The sequence below is a fragment of the Amblyraja radiata genome, chromosome 12, assembly GCF_010909765.2.
Source record: "Amblyraja radiata isolate CabotCenter1 chromosome 12, sAmbRad1.1.pri, whole genome shotgun sequence".
NCBI lineage: Eukaryota > Metazoa > Chordata > Chondrichthyes > Rajiformes > Rajidae > Amblyraja > Amblyraja radiata.
Genome location: NC_045967.1, coordinates 31,284,101 through 31,301,685, shown reverse-complemented (window position 1 = coordinate 31,301,685; position 17,585 = coordinate 31,284,101).

The window sequence follows — 17,585 nt, the reverse complement described above, 5'->3', positions numbered from 1 at the left end:
TCAGTTATTTCTTTTCAATTACTTTGCAAAAATTTCTAAACATCTGCTTTCGCTTTTTTATTATGGGATATTGTGTGTAGATTGATGATAATAAAAACAAATTTAATCCATTTTAGAATCAGGCTGTAGCGTAACAAAATGCGGAAAAAGTGAAGGGGTCTGAATACTTTCTGAATGCACTGTAGGTGTTCAGTGAAAACTGGTGTTTCGCTGAACACCTTAGCACAGACAGCCTTGACCTACCCAATCTCCTGGTTGCTAAATACTTTTATTTCCCTTCCCACACTGACCCTTCTGTCCTAGGCTTCCTCCATTGTCAGAGTGAGGCTAAATGCAAATTGGAGGAACAGCATCTCATATTTCGCTTGGGCAGCAGTGGTATGAATGTTTGATTTCTCTAACTTCAAGTAACCCCTGCATTCCCTCTCTCTCCATCCCTCCCCCACCCAAGTCACACCAGCCTTTGTTCTCACCTAGCTACACCTAGCAATGACCTGTTCCCTTTATCATTGTTAGTTGTTTGCATATTTTTCATTCATTTGATCTATATCTCTCTATCATCGTTCACGTTTCGCTTTCCCTTTATTCAGGACTCTCAAATTAGCAGAGTAAATGTAATTATTTTTCACCTTTTTGTTTTATTTTATTTTAGCTTAAAATTTCAAAGCCAGTCATTACTTGAATGAACACAAATTAGATGCAGCATCCTTTTTGGTCCAGAGATAGTACTCTGGAGAGATGATACTGTAATTGTTACTTCTTGTAGATTATTGCTCATCATACCTTTAGTACCTATGACAAAAGAACAGTTGTGTTATAAGAACAACCCCGGAGCTGAGATCTCCCAGGAATATTGGGGAAATTAAAATGTTATGAGAAATCACATCTTTTTATTTGCAGCTTCTGGCTTCCACAAAAAACCCCACAGCATTTTGAGTAATCATCTGTCAGGAGGCTAAGGTGGTTTGATGTGTAGTAGTTAATGCTTCAAATAATAATTTATTATAATCATCTCACTCTGTTGAATATGACAATGGCTGTAAGTTATTAGTGGTCCAGAGTGTGGGAATAAAAGTTACTGCTTTTTTCGGTGTTCATTAATGTTTCATGAACAGAATCAGACAGAAATGAAAAAGGTAAAAGCTGAAATACTCAGTAGGTCAGAAACTGCACAATTGTGGTTTATACCCAGAAGGCCAGCTTACAAAGTAGAAAAAAACAAAGAAAGGATGGCAGGCAGAAATGGCAGTTCTCATATAAACAGAAAGAAAGTAAGTTATCTAAAGCTGGAAAATTCGATATTGAGTCCTGGAGGTTGCAACATGCCCATAGGGAAAATAAGGTTTTGCTTATTAAACTTGTTTGGGCCTTGTTGTAACAGTGCAGAAGGCACAGATAGAATTATCAGTGTGGGAGTGGGTGGAGGATTAAAGTGTCAGGCCACTAGGAGCAGCGGACTGAGCCTGGGTGCTCCGTAAAGCAATTGCCCAGTATAGGGGAGACCATCTTTTGCACACCAAATGTAGTTCACTAGATTAGAGGAAGTGTACCGTAGGTTGCGCAGTTGCACACGCGAGGACTATTTAGGTCCCTGGATGGTGGGAAGGGAAGTAGTGAAAGGAAAGCAAATTATTGCACCATTGTAAAAGTTTGTCTGGTGTGACTGAGGTGGGGCAGAGAGGGAGGGGGGTAGAGATGGAGGAGGGCAAAGAGGGAGGGAGGGGGGTAGAAAGGGAGGGGAGGGCAGAGAGGGACGGAGGGCAGAGTGGGAATGGGTAGAGAGGGAGCAGGAGGTAGAGGGTGGGGTTAGAGAGGGAGGGGGAGGGGTTAGGGAGGGAGTGCGAGGGGGAGGGTGTATAGAGGGAGGGGGTATAGAGGGAGAGCGAGGGGCAGAGAGGGAGTGTGAGGGGGAGGGGATAGAGTGGGAGGGGGAGGGGGTGGAGAGGGAGGGGGAGGGGTGGAGAGGGAGAGGGAGGGGGTAGAAAGGGAGAGATAGAGAGGGAGGGGAGGGGGTAGAGAGGGAGAGGTAGGGGGTAGAGACAGCACCTACCCAGGCCGTAGAGCAGCAGACTCCCCACCAGGCGCCGGGCAGCGGACCTGAGCAGGGCTGTGGGCGGGCGTGGACCCGAGTGGGGCCTCGGGCGGGAGTCCGTCGACCCGAGTACCCCAAGCGAGGTGGCGGGCGATCGTCGACCCGAGGGAGGCTGCTGGTGGACGTGGACTCAAGGGAGGCCGCGGGCGGGCTTCGACCCAAGGACCCCAAGCGAGGCGGCAGGCGGTCGGGCATCGAGCCAGCAGCAGCTTCCCCACCAGGCGTCGGGCCCGAGCGAGGCTGCGGGCGGGCGTGGGCCTGAGCGAGGCTGCGGGCGGGCACGGGCGCGAGCAAGGCTGCGGGCGGGCGTGGGAGTGAGCAAGGCTGCGGGCGGGCGTGTGCCCGAATGAGGCTGCGGGAGGGCATGGACCCGAGTGGGGGCAGCACGCAGAATCATTGTGACATCATCAGCCAAAGCCGCTCGGTTTTATTTTCAAAGTTATTTCAGATTCTTGAACATTTTGATTAATAACTCGAGAAATAAAGCATGAAATTTTCAGGTAATGCGATTTCGGAGTCCACGGGATAAATCACTACCAGAATATGTAAAAATTGTACTGTTAGAGGGTTGTTTTTTTCGAGCAGATTTGATTATACACACACCCACACACATCCAAGATCAGAGTTTTATAATTATAGAGATGGATATGATGATATGGATGGTTTGCGTGAAATAAATGGCCAGTGAAGTTTAACCCATAGCTATTAATTGGTGCTTGATATGGCCACTGCAAATTTCTCAGGTAACCATTTGACAATCAAAATCTGCAATGACAGGGTAGGCTGAGTGTTACAAAAGGTTTAAACTGAGATCAGAAATTAACTGAGGAGCAGACATTTATATTCCTTGCAGAAGTCAACAATGTTTTGAAAAGTGAAAACATATTCTCTGGCAGAGAATCTTGAGCTCTGCTGCAAGAGTCTGAAATTTGAAATGCCAAATATGTCCTTGCTGAATACATAATCAAAGACTTGTCCCACCCTGGTCATACTTCTCCCTGCTCCTATCCGGCAGAAAATACAGAAACCTAAGAGTGTGCATCAACAGGCTTTCTTGTGTTTGGAAATATTTTGGTGGAAATTTAACAAGATCATATTTGTAAATAAAGCTCTGAAAAATAGGAGCTTGCAAAGCATAGAAAAATTAAAACTGCTTTTGACATCTTATTTATAATTTTCGACATTCATCACACAAATTGACTGAGATTTCTGTTTCATTTTTTTTAAAGTGTCAGTTTGGCAAAAGGCACTACACTGGTGGATTTGACTCCATGATACGATTAGATAGGCTTTCTTAACATAGATTTTAGCTAATAAATCTGCAGTATTTTAACTTCAAAGGAATGCCTCAATCAGAAGCTCCATTGACATCTTTATACTTTTCTATCAATTTCAGTTCCATGCATCATTTACAACTTTGCAGCGGAACAAAACTCAACAGCATTTGGATGAGGACCATAGCATAAAACTAATGGGGCATGTTTTCTTGTTATAGGTGAGTTGATTGCTAATACTGCAGAAATCGTGGCAAAATGAAATAGCATGAATGATATATGGAGATTCTACTTACACAAAATAACGAAATCTGAAAAAGGTGTGCATCACAAGATATCCTCCATTTCACCTTTCCTGTTTGTGATTAATATGAAATTGTCATATACAATTTGCAAAAGTTGTGAAGCACAAAACATTAGCTCTGTTGTCTAATTGGCCTGTTATAAATAATCAGTTAAATAGCTTCATATAATTACAACGCCAAGTAAACTGTTATGGGTATAATCTGTAGCACCCTGATGCATGATTGCATTTGCAAAAAAAAAGTCTTAGGTAAATATTAAACGGTTATGTATTGCAAACAAACACACAGATTATGAAAACCTATTAACTGAGCAAATAACAGCAAAAAAAATGTTGAGCTAAACATTCAGAGGTGGAGAATAGATCATCTTTAATACAAGTACTGAGTGAAATTAAGAACTTGGAATCAGTGCAAGAAATATTCCCTTTGTAATCATTTACATAAAGCATGAGTAGGTGTGTTACTTCTGACAATATTAAAGTTGGTGGAATTTCCAGAACTTATAAGGGATTCTTGACCTGAAACCTTAATCCTGTTACTCTTCTCGTAGATGTGACCAGACATGCTGACTTCCGAAGTGGGAGGAGATAAAATTGTTCGTAGTCATGCAGACTTGTCATAGACCCGCTAGAGAATGTGTGTCCCCCCCATGTTTTCAAAGCGATTTACTCTGCCCCGAGCCGTCTGTCCCCGCGGTCGGGGTGAATCACCCAGTGTGGGTGTCAGGGTCCGGGGGTCGGAGGGGGGGGGAGGGGAATCACCCTGGTGTGGGGGTTGGGGTCTGATGGTGGTGCATCGCGGTCAGTGACTGTGGGAAGCTCCCGCCGGTGGAGATGGAGGAGAGAGAGAAGGGGAGAGAAAGAGAGAGGGAGAGAGAGGGGGGGAGAGAGGTGGGAAGAGAGAGAAGGAGAGAGAGATGGGAGATAGGGAGAAGGGAGGGAGAGAGGCGGAGAGAGAGAAGGTAGAGAGAGAGGGAGAGAGAGAAGGGAGAGGGAGTGGGGGAGAGAGAAGAGGAGAGAGAGAAGAGGAGAGAGAAAAGAAGGGAGAGCGAGGAGGAGAGAGAGAAGAGTGGAGAGAGGGGAGGAGAGAGAGAAGAGGGGAGAGAGAGGAGAAGAGAGAGAAGGGGGAGAGAGAAGGGAGAGAGAGAGGGGGGAGGGGAGGGAGAAGGGGGAGATGGGAGCGTGGGGGTCCTTTTTCCACACAAGCCATAGGTGACTGGGCAATCTGAACCCAAGCACCAAGTTGAAAGCGGCTGAAGGTGTGCATCGCTCGGGACAGCCCCCATGGCCACCCGCCGCGGTTTACGGGTCAGGTGGAGCGGAGGTTTGGGACAATGTTCATCCCTTCACAGTGATGTGATGGACGTGGGGGTCTGGACCAATCGCTGACAAGTCCCACCACCCGACAACGTCAAGTCCGTTATTGGACTTTTCTGTTGAGCGGCTTGTAGGTGACGCCGTCTTTCGGGTAGGTGGCATTTCGACAGAGCGGCCATTCGGTAAGTTTGCTTTTAGATGACACAGTTTTTCGGTTTGTTGGCTTTTAGGCATCCCGCCCTTTCGGTTAGTTTGCATTTAGGCGTCCCATCCTTTCGGTTAGTAGGCGTTTCGTCTTCGTACTCTTTCGGTTTATTGGCATTTTGGCCTCGTTTCCATTCGGTTCTTTGGCTTCGTTGTCTTTGCTTCAGCCTCTAGTCCGTCGGCGCCACGTCCGCACATGATTCACATTGACTTCTTCTTCTTGCGTATGGCGTGCACAGCCTAAAGTTGTAGGACAACTTGTTCTATTTGATCTTGTTTGTGAATGTTGGGTTGATTGCATTAGTCGAAACAGGGTGGACCACGTGTAGGTTGCAATCCGCCATTTAAATTGACTTGCTCAGCTCTATATGAACAAAAGCTCAGCAGTAATAGGCTAATTATGTGTAACATTTAATTCCAGCTGCTTCCATTCTGGTGACTGATTGCTTTTTATTTCACAAGGTAAATAAAGACAAAAGTGGTCACTTACTCATCTTAACTCACTTGTCAAACTGTGGGCTGCTCTTCAAAACAACCATTTGGCTCAGGATTTGGTTTACATCAGCACAGTTATATCATTCTTTTAAACTGCTGGTCATTACATGGTTGAAGGAATTCAGTGTTAAATTTAATTTTCAGATCTGAAATTCAGAAATTAGTTGACAATAAAATTATTGGAGATTTATCTTTATAACTTGGTTAAACCTTCATAGTTTTGTTAAGATCTACTCTAACTCATTTTTGTTAATTCAAGGATGTGACTTCCATAGGCTAAGCCAGCATTTAACTGCCAATTCCTAATTACCCTTGAAGCGAGCGGTGAGCAGCCGTGAACTGCTACAAACTTTGATGTGTGGATATACACGCAATGCTATTAACGAATGAGTTCTAAGATTTCAAGCCAACGATGCGGATGGAATGGCAATATGTTTCCAAGTCAGGATGATGTGTGGCTTGGGAGGAGGGGCAACAGGAGGGGTGGTGTTTTTATGATTTTATTGACATTGTCCTTGGTGGTCATGGGTTTGGAAGGCTGTCTAAGGAGTCTTGGTGATTTACTGTGGCACATGCTGTAGATGATACAAACTGCTGCTACTGTGCAATGGTGATGAAGTGGGGAGTGGTTATGGGCAGGATGCCTCTGCTATGCCCTATATGGTACAGTATATGGAGCTTCTTAAGGGCTGTTGAAGTTGCAATCATCGAAACAAGTGGCGGATAATCCTTCAAATTTCTGACTTGACCTTTGTAGATGGTAGACAGTCTTTGGGGAGTTAAGATATTAATGACTTGCCATGGAATTCCTAGCTTCTGACCTTAACAAACAATTAGAGACATGGATAGGACTGGTTTAGAGGGATATGGGCCAACCGCATGCAGGTAGGACTAGTGTAGCTGGGACATATTGGCTGGTGTGGGCAAGTTTGGCTGAAGGGCCTTTTTCCACGCTGTATGACTTTATGATTCAGCGACTCTATGATTCAGCAATATTAATGCCATTGAATGTCAAGGGATGATAGCTGGAATTCTCTTGTCGGATATTGTTTATGCTTGGCAATAGTGTTGCATGAGTGTCACTTGCCACCCATGAACCCACTCTTGGATATTCTCCAGGATTTTCTGCATTTAGTTATGGGCCGCTTCATTGGCTGAGTGGTGGTGAATGATGCTGATTCTTGTGCAATTGTTAGCAAACATCTTGACTTTTGACCGTGCAACTGAAGGCAGCTGAAGATGGTTGTGGCTAGGGCCTACCCTGAAGAACTCCTGCAGAGATGTGCAATGGTTGTGATGATTCATATCCAATCATATTCCTTTCTGCTAGATACAATTCCAAACAGACGAGGCTATTCCCCTTGATTGCCATTGACTCCAGTTTAGCCAGGGCTCCTTTGATCAAATGCTGCCTTGATGTCGATGTCAGTTACTCCCACTTCTCTTGATTTCAACTTTTGTCCACATTTGAACCAAGGCTGTAATGATGTCACAAGCTATTTAACTTTGGCAGAAACCAAACTAAGCTTCTGTGAGCAGATTTCAGTTTCTCAATCAGTTTTTCAGTCCTCAGATGCTGGGGGGTCAAATTTATTTACTCCATTAGGGTTAAATATTTTAAGAATAAGGGGAAGGACATTGAGGTGAGGAAAAACTCAGTTGTGAATCTGTGGAATTATCTGCCACAGAAGGAAGTGGACGTCAATTCACTGGATTTTTTTAAGGGAGAGATAGATATAGCTCTAAGGGCTTATGGAATCAAGGGATATGGGGTGAAAGCAGGAATGGGGTATTGACTTTGGATGATCAGCCATGATCATATTGAATGGCGGTGCTGGCTCGAAGAGCCAAACGGCCACTTCTGCATCTATTTTCTGTTTCAAAGTTGCTAAATGTTCTCCTTAGGGCAATCATGAGCAGGGTATTCTAAACCTTCATTATTCTTCCTTTTACTTATGTATTGTTACTTTCGTGTAACTAGAGAAGCTGAGAAGGCCATACAGTGCATTGATCTTGGTTAGCAAATGAAAAATCAGTAAATCAAATTCCAACAACATTGTACAAATTATTGAATTTAAAATAATTTTTGAGAAAAAAAACTGTTCAAGATAACATACATTAATCATTGATATTTTTCCAACAGTTTTTAAATTCAGGATAGAAGACTACAGACCAATTGTAGGTTATATGGGTTTAGTGTAGATTGGTTCAATGGGTGGCATGGACAAGGTGGCTTGTTCCCAGGCTGAATGATTCTATTGCTGGTTATACTTACAACATTTGAAAATACTTTGACAGCATGAGCGATCATGGGCCACCAGGGCAGGTCCGAAGCTGGGTCCTCAAGATCCACCACCTAAGGCCTTGTTGCTGCTCAAGGATCAGTCTGCTTTGCTGGATGGCTGCAGCAGCATGTCCTGTAGCTCAATATATTCTATGGTTGGCATGGCCATTGTGGAGGATGGTCAAACAAGATCAGGTCCAATATTTCTTGCAACAGCTTATCAGGTCCATCAGCTTATCTGCTGCTGAAGCATTCACACAGGCCATTGAACATCCTTCATTATGGCTGTTCCATTACTCTCCCGCTATGTTTCATTCATAACCTCAAACTCATCCAAAGCGCTGCTCATGTCTCATGTCACATTCCACCTTAACCCCACACATCTTGACCACCATTTGTTTCTGACCTGTCTGGTGTCATTTAACTTTTAGAATTCTAGTTTTCAAATCAAAGTTCAAAGACATCTGAAATAAAGACAGAAAATGGTGGAAAACCAAAGCGGGTCAGGCAGCATCAATGGAAAGAGAAACAGTTTACATATCAGGTTTCATTGGAACTGAGAAGAGAAAACAAGTTACTTGAGCAGGTTGGGACAATCAGTCATTTTAAAAGGGATGCAACAAGGATGCTTCCTGCAAGATGTTTTTTTTACATTGCAGTGGTGACTACAATCAGAAAGTAATGGGCTGACAAGCCCTTTGAGCTAATTTGATGGCATGTAAATGACAGATATTGCTTTATCATCCCCTTGTTTTATGTGGAGCCCAGATCCATTAAATAGATAATCAAAACACTGTGATAATAGTGATAGTGAAATAACTGCAAGGATTTGAGACCTACTAGACAAAGTGCGGACCCGTTGGGCCCAGTCCCCCAAGGCAATATTCCACACTGACCCATAGCCCCCAACTGCACAGGTGCAGCTGATAGGTTTCCGTTGCAATGCCAGAGATACCTGTTGTGATGCGAGTCACTGCAACCCTCCCCCAACTGCGCAGGCACGGCCGGCAAGTGAAATAAAATAAAAGATCAATGTGAACGCATCTTATTCTCCCTCTACAGTCCCCTATTCCCCACCACCATTATCCTCCCTCTCCCCACCCTCCACCAACCCTCCTATGCTTCCTCCCCTCACTCCCTCGCTCCCCTCCTCCCTCTTCCCCCTCCCCACCTCCATTACCTCACCATCCTTCCTACCCCTATCCTCCTCCATTCCCCTTCCACCCCTTTCCCACTCCCTCACCTCTCCCTCCCTCTCCTTTCCCCTACCCTCAGTCACTCCCTCCCTCCATAACCCCTGTCCCTTCCCCTCCATTTAGCCCCCTGCTCCCCCACTCCTCACCTCCCCCCTATCCTACCCACACACTCTCCCTCCTCACCTCCCCACTGCCCTCCTCTCCCTCTAACCCCCACTCCCTACCTCCCCACTGCCCTCCTCTCCCTCTAACCCCCACTCCCTACCTCCCCTACTGCTCCTCCTCTCCCTCTATCCCCCTCCCCCAATCACCCTCATCACCTTTCCACTTTCCCCTCCCTCTCCCCTCCTCTCACTCTATTCCCCTGCTCCCCCACTCCTCACCTCCCCCCATCAAACCCCCCAACAATGAAAATCGCATTTAAGCGATTGTTAAGCATGTTTTATTTTTTAAATAACCTAAACACAATGTCAGCTGTCAATGAAAATGGAAGAATTTGATTAACACTAATATTATTTTTGAATAACATAAATGTCAATGAAAATCGCGATTGTTTATTTAAATGAAATTCTGGATCCCATTGTGACGTCATTGTGATGCCGAAGGCAGCTGACAGGCAGGGAAAGTGGAAAAATGGTTTGAAAAGTGTTTTTCATAAAGTTTAAAATGTCAGTAACTTGTAAAATATAACATCAATCTGAATGAAACTTGGTACTGCACATCGCTGGACAATGGTGAGTAAGGTGGGCCAAATATTGTAGCGCTATCGTGTACCATTTAGGCGGAGTTTCTGGAACTCACGTACACACACACACACACACACACACACACACACACACACACACACACACACACACACACACACACACACACACACACACACACACACACACACACACACACATAGAAACATAGAAAATAGGTGCAGGAGTAGGCCATTCGGCCCTTTTGAGCCTGCACCGCCATTCAATATGATAATGGCTGATCATCCAACTCAGTATCCTGTACCTGCTTTCTCTCCATACCTCCTGATTCCTTTAGCCACAAGGGCCACATCTAACTCCCTCTTAAATATAGCCAATGAACTGGACTCAACTACATTCTGTGGCAGAGAATTCCAGAGATTCACCACTCTGTGTAAAAAATGTTTTTCTCATCTCAGTCCTAAAAGATTTACCGCTTATCCTTAAACTGTGACCCCTTGTTCTGGACTTCCCCAACATCGGGAACAATCTTCTTGCACCTAGCCTGTCCAACCCCTTAAGAATTTTGTAAGTTTCTATAAGATCCCCCCTCAATCTTCTAAATCCTAGCGAGTACAAGCCGAGTCTATCCAGTCTTTCTTCATATGAAAGTTCAGACATCCCAGGAATCAGTCTGGTGAACATTCACTGTACTCCCTCTATGGCAAGAATGTCCTTCCTCAGATTAGGAGACCAAAACTGTACGCAATACTCCAGGTGTGGTCTCACCAAGACCCTGTACAACTGCAGTAGAACCTCCCTGTTCCTATACTCAAATCCTTTTACTATGAATGCTAACATACCATTCACTTTCTTCATTGCCTGCTGCACCTGCATGCCTACTTTCAATGACTGGTGTACCATGACACCCAGGTCTCGTTGCATCTCCCCTTTTCCTAATAGGCCACCAATAGTATCAGATAATAGTCTACTTTCCTGTTTTTGCCACCAAAGTAGATAACCTCACATTTATCCACATTATATTGCATCTGCCATGCATTTGCCCACTCATCCAGGTTATCCAAGTCATCTTGCAGCCTCCTAGCATCCTCCTCACAGCTAACACTGCCCCCCAGCTTCGTGTCATCTGCAAACTTGGAGATGTTGCATTCAATTCCCTCGTCCAAAACATTAATATATATTGAAAATAGCTGGGGTCCCAGCACTGAGCCTTGCGGTACCCCACTAGTCACTGCTTGCCATTCTGAAAAGGAACCGTTTACTCCTACTCTTTGCTTCCTGTCTGCCAGCCAGTTCTCTATCCACATCAATAGTGAACCCCCAATACCGTGTGCTTTAAGTTTGTATACTAATCTCTTACGTGGGACCTTGTCGAAAGCCTTCTGAAAGTCCAGATATAACACATCCACTGGTTCTCCCTTATCCACTCTACTAGTTACATCCTCGAAAAATTCTATAAGATTCGCCAGACATGATTTACCTTTCATAAATCCATGCTGACTTTGTCCAATGATTTCACCACTTTCCGAATGTGCTGCTATCCCATCTTTAATAACTGACTCTAGCAGTTTCCCCACTACCGATGTTAGACTATGGTCTGTAATTCCCAGTTTTCTCTCTCCCTCCCTTTTTAAAAAGTGGGGTTACATTAGCTACCCTCCAATCCTCAGGAACTACTCCAGAATCTAAAGAGTTTTGAAAAATTATCACTAATGCATCCACTATTTCTGGGGCTACTTCCTGAGTTACTCCAGCATTTTGTCTTCCCAATCAAAGTTCTTGTTTGGCTTAGGTATTTGAAAGGGTATTTCTGCTGTATTGTACATTATTAATAGCACAATCTTCCTCCTGCAAGAAAGAATGTCATGAAAAATATGTCTACTGATTATGTTTATTATTAAAATTGCTATTTTGTTCACTAAGCACCAGGAATTTGTTTTACAATTGTAGATTGACCTTCCACTGCCTTGACATGGCAGAAATATTTCCAATTGGAGGTATTCCACATATCATATAGGAACAGGAAACAAAGCTGTAACCGCCACCCTGTCTGACACAGACATTTGGAAAAACCAAGCATTAGATGGAGACTCCCGCTGCAAATGCTTTGCCCAGCAGCAGCTAACTGTCAGCAGTATTGACTGAACTCATTAATACATAGCTTTACAACAGTCTGCAGTGTGCTTTGTACATTTTTCACATTTACTTACCTGAATGTGGAGCACAGGGAACGGATGTGGTCTTTTTAAATGAACAGGCATTGACAAATAGCCACCAGCCCTCACACCATCCCTTCTGCCTCCACAATTGGACCCCATCCCCTTAATTACTGCCATTCACAGCTGTGTTTTCTTCACCAAACTAAGACCCTTCTCTCCATCCATGAAATCTCCTTCCAGACTTCAATTCCTCTTCATATTCATACAATCCCAGGCCCAATTCTGGTTTGACCCCTGAGCTCTGACTTGAAGTTCGTAAACAATGTATAAAATAATACAATATCCCAATGACTGCGGTCACACATTTGGCAACATAACTGAAATCTTAGCAATTTGTTCACACACTGGAACTGGAAAATTCATATAAGAACGTCTTGCAAGGCATGGGGAATCATGCAATCTCCATCGGCATTACTAAACACCAAGTAATTCCTGCAAGACTGTGAAAATTGCTACTTTCTTATCCTCTTGGGAAAAATCTTTTCCTTTTGCTGTTGAGCAACTCCTGCTGCACAAGCAGTTTGAGTGGATTATGCGTTTCTGAACGAGTACAGATAATGTTCCCATGGTATAAAGCCTTTGTTCAAATATAATTAAATCAGCTGAAGTATAACAGCAGAATGTATGATTGAAAATTACAACCAAATGCTGTTTATTTTATTCAATTTCTTAATTTTACGATAGCTGAGCAATTAATCAGTCTGGCCGTAATCAATAAAAGAAACCATACATTAAGCAATGTTAATAAACCAGTGTAGAGAGATTTTTTTCAGTTTGAATTAATTCAAAGGTTACATATTTAAATTAAGAGCAAACTGTATTCCTTCTCGTACTTGAAGGCACAGGACACTGAACACATTTAAGAGCATAGCATACCAGTGACCTTGATACATTGTTGTACCAGAGGTGGTCATTTAGTTGAGAATTACTAACATCCATAAAGGAAGTTCTAATGCAGTTTTGCCTTTGGCCTACACTGCCAACAACCCAAAGGCATTACTTTAGCATTACCTTTGGGATGTTGCTGTCTGTGGAAAGACTGGGGTAGTGATTTGGTACAAGTAAAATAGAGTTCAGGTAGGTACACCAATGATAGGAGATATAGAACATGTCAGTAAGCTTGGCAAAAAGGATTTCAGGAACAAGTGGAAAAGAGACACTGATATTTTTACTGGCATTAGGGCTGGAAACATGCAGGATATCAGTCGCACCTGATTGCAGCTGAACCTCTTCTTTGCTCGCTTTGAAGTGGAGCCACCCGAGACAGCCACATCACACCACATGGCCCACAGCAGCCTAACCCTCAAGATAGAGGAGCATGAGGTGAGGCGCACGCTGCGGGCCATCAATCCAAGGAAGGCTACTGAACCCGATGGCGTCTCTGGACGCGTGTTGAAGGACTGCGCAGACCAGCTGGCTGGAGTCTGTACGAGGATTTTCAACCAGTCTCTGGCCCAGTCTACTGTTCCACCCTGTCTGAAGTCCTCCACCATAGTCCCCTTGCCCAAAAAAAACAACATCTCCAGCCTCAACGACTACCGGCCAGTCGCACTCACGCCAGTGGTGATGAAGTGTTTTGAAAAACTGGTCTGGGGTCATATCACATCACTCCTGCCCCGAAGCTTTGACCCCCACCAGTTTGCGTACAGAGCGAATAGATCTACAGAGGATGCTGTAGCCACAGCTCTCCATGCTGCACTGTCCCACCTGGAGCAGCGGGGGAGCTACGTACGGATGCTCTTTGTGGACTACAGCTCTGCTTTTAATACCATCCTTCCCCACAAACTGGTAGACAAATGGGGGACTTGGGACTTCCACACTCCACCTGCATGTGGATAAATAGCTTCCTGTCGGGTCGCAGCCAGAGAGTCAGAGTGGGCCATCACACATCCACGGCCCTCAGCCTCAGTACCGGCTTTCCACAGGGCTGCGTGCTGAGCCCCCTGCTCTACACCATCTACACACATGACTGCACCCCCGCCCACCACAGCAACACCATTGTCAAATTTGCGGATGACACTACGGTGGTGGGACTCATCTCCGGGGGGGACGAGTACGCCTACCGGGATGAGGCGGAGCAGCTGACAGTGTGGTGTGGAGAAAATAACCTGCTCCTCAACACCTTAAAGACAAAGGAAATAATAATAGACTTCAGGAAGAATAAAACGGACATGGTACCATTAATTATCAGAGGGGACTGTGTGGAGAGGGTGGCGGATTTCCGCTTCCTGGGAATCCATATTGAGGAGGACCTGACATGGAGCGTGAACATCTCTGCGCTGCTGAAAAAGGTCCAGCAGAGACTGCACTTCCCGAGGGTGCTCAGGAAGAATAACATCAATCAGAGACTGCTGCTGTCCTTTTATCGGTGCTCCATTGAGAGCATCCTAACATACTGTGTATGTGTATGGTACACCAGCTGCACAGCGGCTCAGAGGAAAGCGCTCCAGAGGGCCATTGACAACGCCCAGAGGATTGTCGGCTGCCCTATCCTTACCTTGGAGGACTTACACAGTTCCCACTGCATCAAAAATTCCCAGAGTATTATAAAGGACATTTCCCACCCCGGACACTCCCTGTTTGAACTGTTGCCGTCAGGCAGACGGTACAGATCTACAAGGACATGGACAAACAGACTTAAAAACAGTTTTTACCCCACTGCTATAAAGGCACTAAATGTAGCCGCCAAGGAACGCAGGGGCGATACATACTAAGGGACTGTGGTACACTGTGAAATCGACAGAAGGATGTAGGGTTGGGTGTTTATGCGTGCTATTTTCATGATATTTATTTTAGTTGTTTATCTTTTTTAATATTTTACCTTGTATGTATCGTTAGCTTTTAGAAATGTTTGAATGGTGCACTGACTGGCTGACATTTTTTAATTTCGTTGTACATGGTTCATGTTACAATGATAATAAAGAAACTATTCTATTCTATGTGCAACCAGAAACAAGAGGAATGCACAGATGAAATCTTATTAGAATCCACAATACCAGAAATGAGGTGTTATTTTCAAAATTCTTCAGGTTGATCATTGTTGACTAGGCCGATTGAGGAAAAATCATACAAAACTACTAAATGCAGCAGAATTAACAAGCATAGGAGCTTGAGCAAAACACAAAAGTGCTGAAGTAACTCAGCGGATCTGGTAACATCTCTGGCAGGAGTGTATCGGTGATGTTGAGTCAAAAGCCTTTTCAGTAATAAGGGTCTGAGACAAAATCCTTGTGGAGTCTGAGGAAGGGTCTGACCTGAAACAGACATGCTGGCTGATCTGTTGAGTTACTTCAGCACTTTATGTTTCCTCAAGATCCCAGCATCTACAATTCCTTGTGTCATCAAGTGTAGGAGTGTGTTGGATGCCACTGATATTCCAGACTGCAGGTGCCACAGTTGAGATAGACCACATTTTATGAAAGAAATAAATACACAGACGATACCTTAATCCCATCATCATTCTCTGCTCAGCCTACTTGCCGAAGACTCTTGAGCCAAAACGTCAGCATTCACTATCTACAAAGTATCTGAACCTCACCATAGCCATTCCAAACAGGCCACTCCACTAGTTTCTGCCTTACTTCTATATACTCATTAGGAGCTGTCACTAAGAGCCAGCATGCTAACTGCTTTTAGCTGCTCAACTGAAAGTGACTTTGTTAACATCCTTTTTTTTGAGTTAGATAGTGCTGTTAAAGATAGCGAAGTCAAAGGATATGGGGAGAAGGCAGGAAAGAGGTACTTATTGTGGATGATCAGCCATGATCATAGTGAATGGGTCGAAGGGTTCGAATGGCCTACTCCTGCACCTATTATCTATTATCTATTGTCTAAATATCAGACAAAGTCCAGTAAAGGTCAACGACTGTGGCCAAGTACACTAGAATCTCAGTAATGATTGTCAAGGATTGTGTAAAACACTGTAATTTAACTGGCTTGTGACCTATTGTGTTGGCATGGCCGATGATAGCAGGCAGAAGCTTTTGAATCAGTGCTAACACCTCACCACTAACTGGTGCAATGATATTCTTGGGTTCATGGCTCATATTTCAGTTCCCCCAGGAATCATTTATTGTGGATTAAGCCAATTCCTTATGCCCTTAGGTTTGCAGATGAAAATGAACTATGGAAATTGAAATAGAATGGGGAAGTCCAACACTGTAGATGGGAATCCTCGTTTGCAGTGATTTCCAAAGAAGAGAGGACAACATGATGATTCAGGATGAATTAGACAACTGGATAAAAAAAATTGGCTTGGTGGAAGGAGTCAGAGGGTAGTGGCGGAGGAAAGGTTGAGAGGGATATTGGCTAAATGGGACGAGGTTACATGGGGCATCTTGGTTGGCATGGATTAGTTGGACCAAAGAACCTGTTTCTATGGTTTGAAGAAGGGTCTTGACCCAAAATGTCACCCATTCCTATTCTCCAGAGATGTTGCTTGTCCTGCTGAGTTATTCCCTTTAGGTATGTGAAGAGGATCTTTTGGTATGTGAAGAGGAAAAAATTAGTTAGGACCAAAGTTGGACCCTTGAAGACCGAAAAAGGTGAATTTATTATAGGGAACAAGGAAATGGCAGATGAGTTGAACAGGTACTTTGGATCCGTCTTCACTAAGGAGGACACAAACAATCTTCCTGATATAGTAGTGGCCAGAGGATCTGGGGTGACGGAGGAACTGAAGGAAATCCACATTAGGCAGGAAATGGTGTTGGGTAGACTGATGGGACTGAAAGCCGATAAATCACCAGGGCCTGATAGTCTGCATCCCAGGATACTTAAGGAAGTGGCTCTAGAAATCGTGGATGCATGGTGATAATTTTCAATGTTCTATAGACTGAAGATCAGTTCCTGTGGATTGGAGGGTAGCTAATGTTATCCCACTTTTTAAGAAAGGCGGGAGAGGGAATTATAGACCAGTTAGCCTGACATCGGTGGTGGGGAAGATGCTGGAGTCAATTATAAAAGATGAAATAGCCACACATGTGGATAGCAGTAACAGGATCGGTCCGAGTCAGCATGGAATGATGAAGGGGAAATCATGCTTGACTAATCTTCTGGAATTTTTTGAGGATGTAACTAGGAAAATGGACAAGGGAGAGCCAGTGGATGTAGTGTACCTGGACTTTCAGAAAGCATTTGATAAGGTCCCACATAGGAGATTAGTGGGCAAAATTAGGGCACATGGTATTGGGGGTAGAGTGCTGACATGGATAGAAATTGGTTGGCAGACAGAAATCAAAGAGTAGGGATTAACGGGTCCCTTTCAGAATGACAGGCAGTGACTAGTGGGGTACCGCAAGACTCGGTGATGGGACCGCAGCTATCTACAATATACATCAATGATTTGGATGAAGGGATTGAAAGTAATATTAGCAAATTTGCAGATGACACAAAGCAGGGTGTCAGTGTGAACTGTGAGGAGGATGCTATGAGAATGCAGGGTGACTTGGACAGGTTGGGGGAGTGGGCAGATGCATGGCAGATGAAGTTTAATGT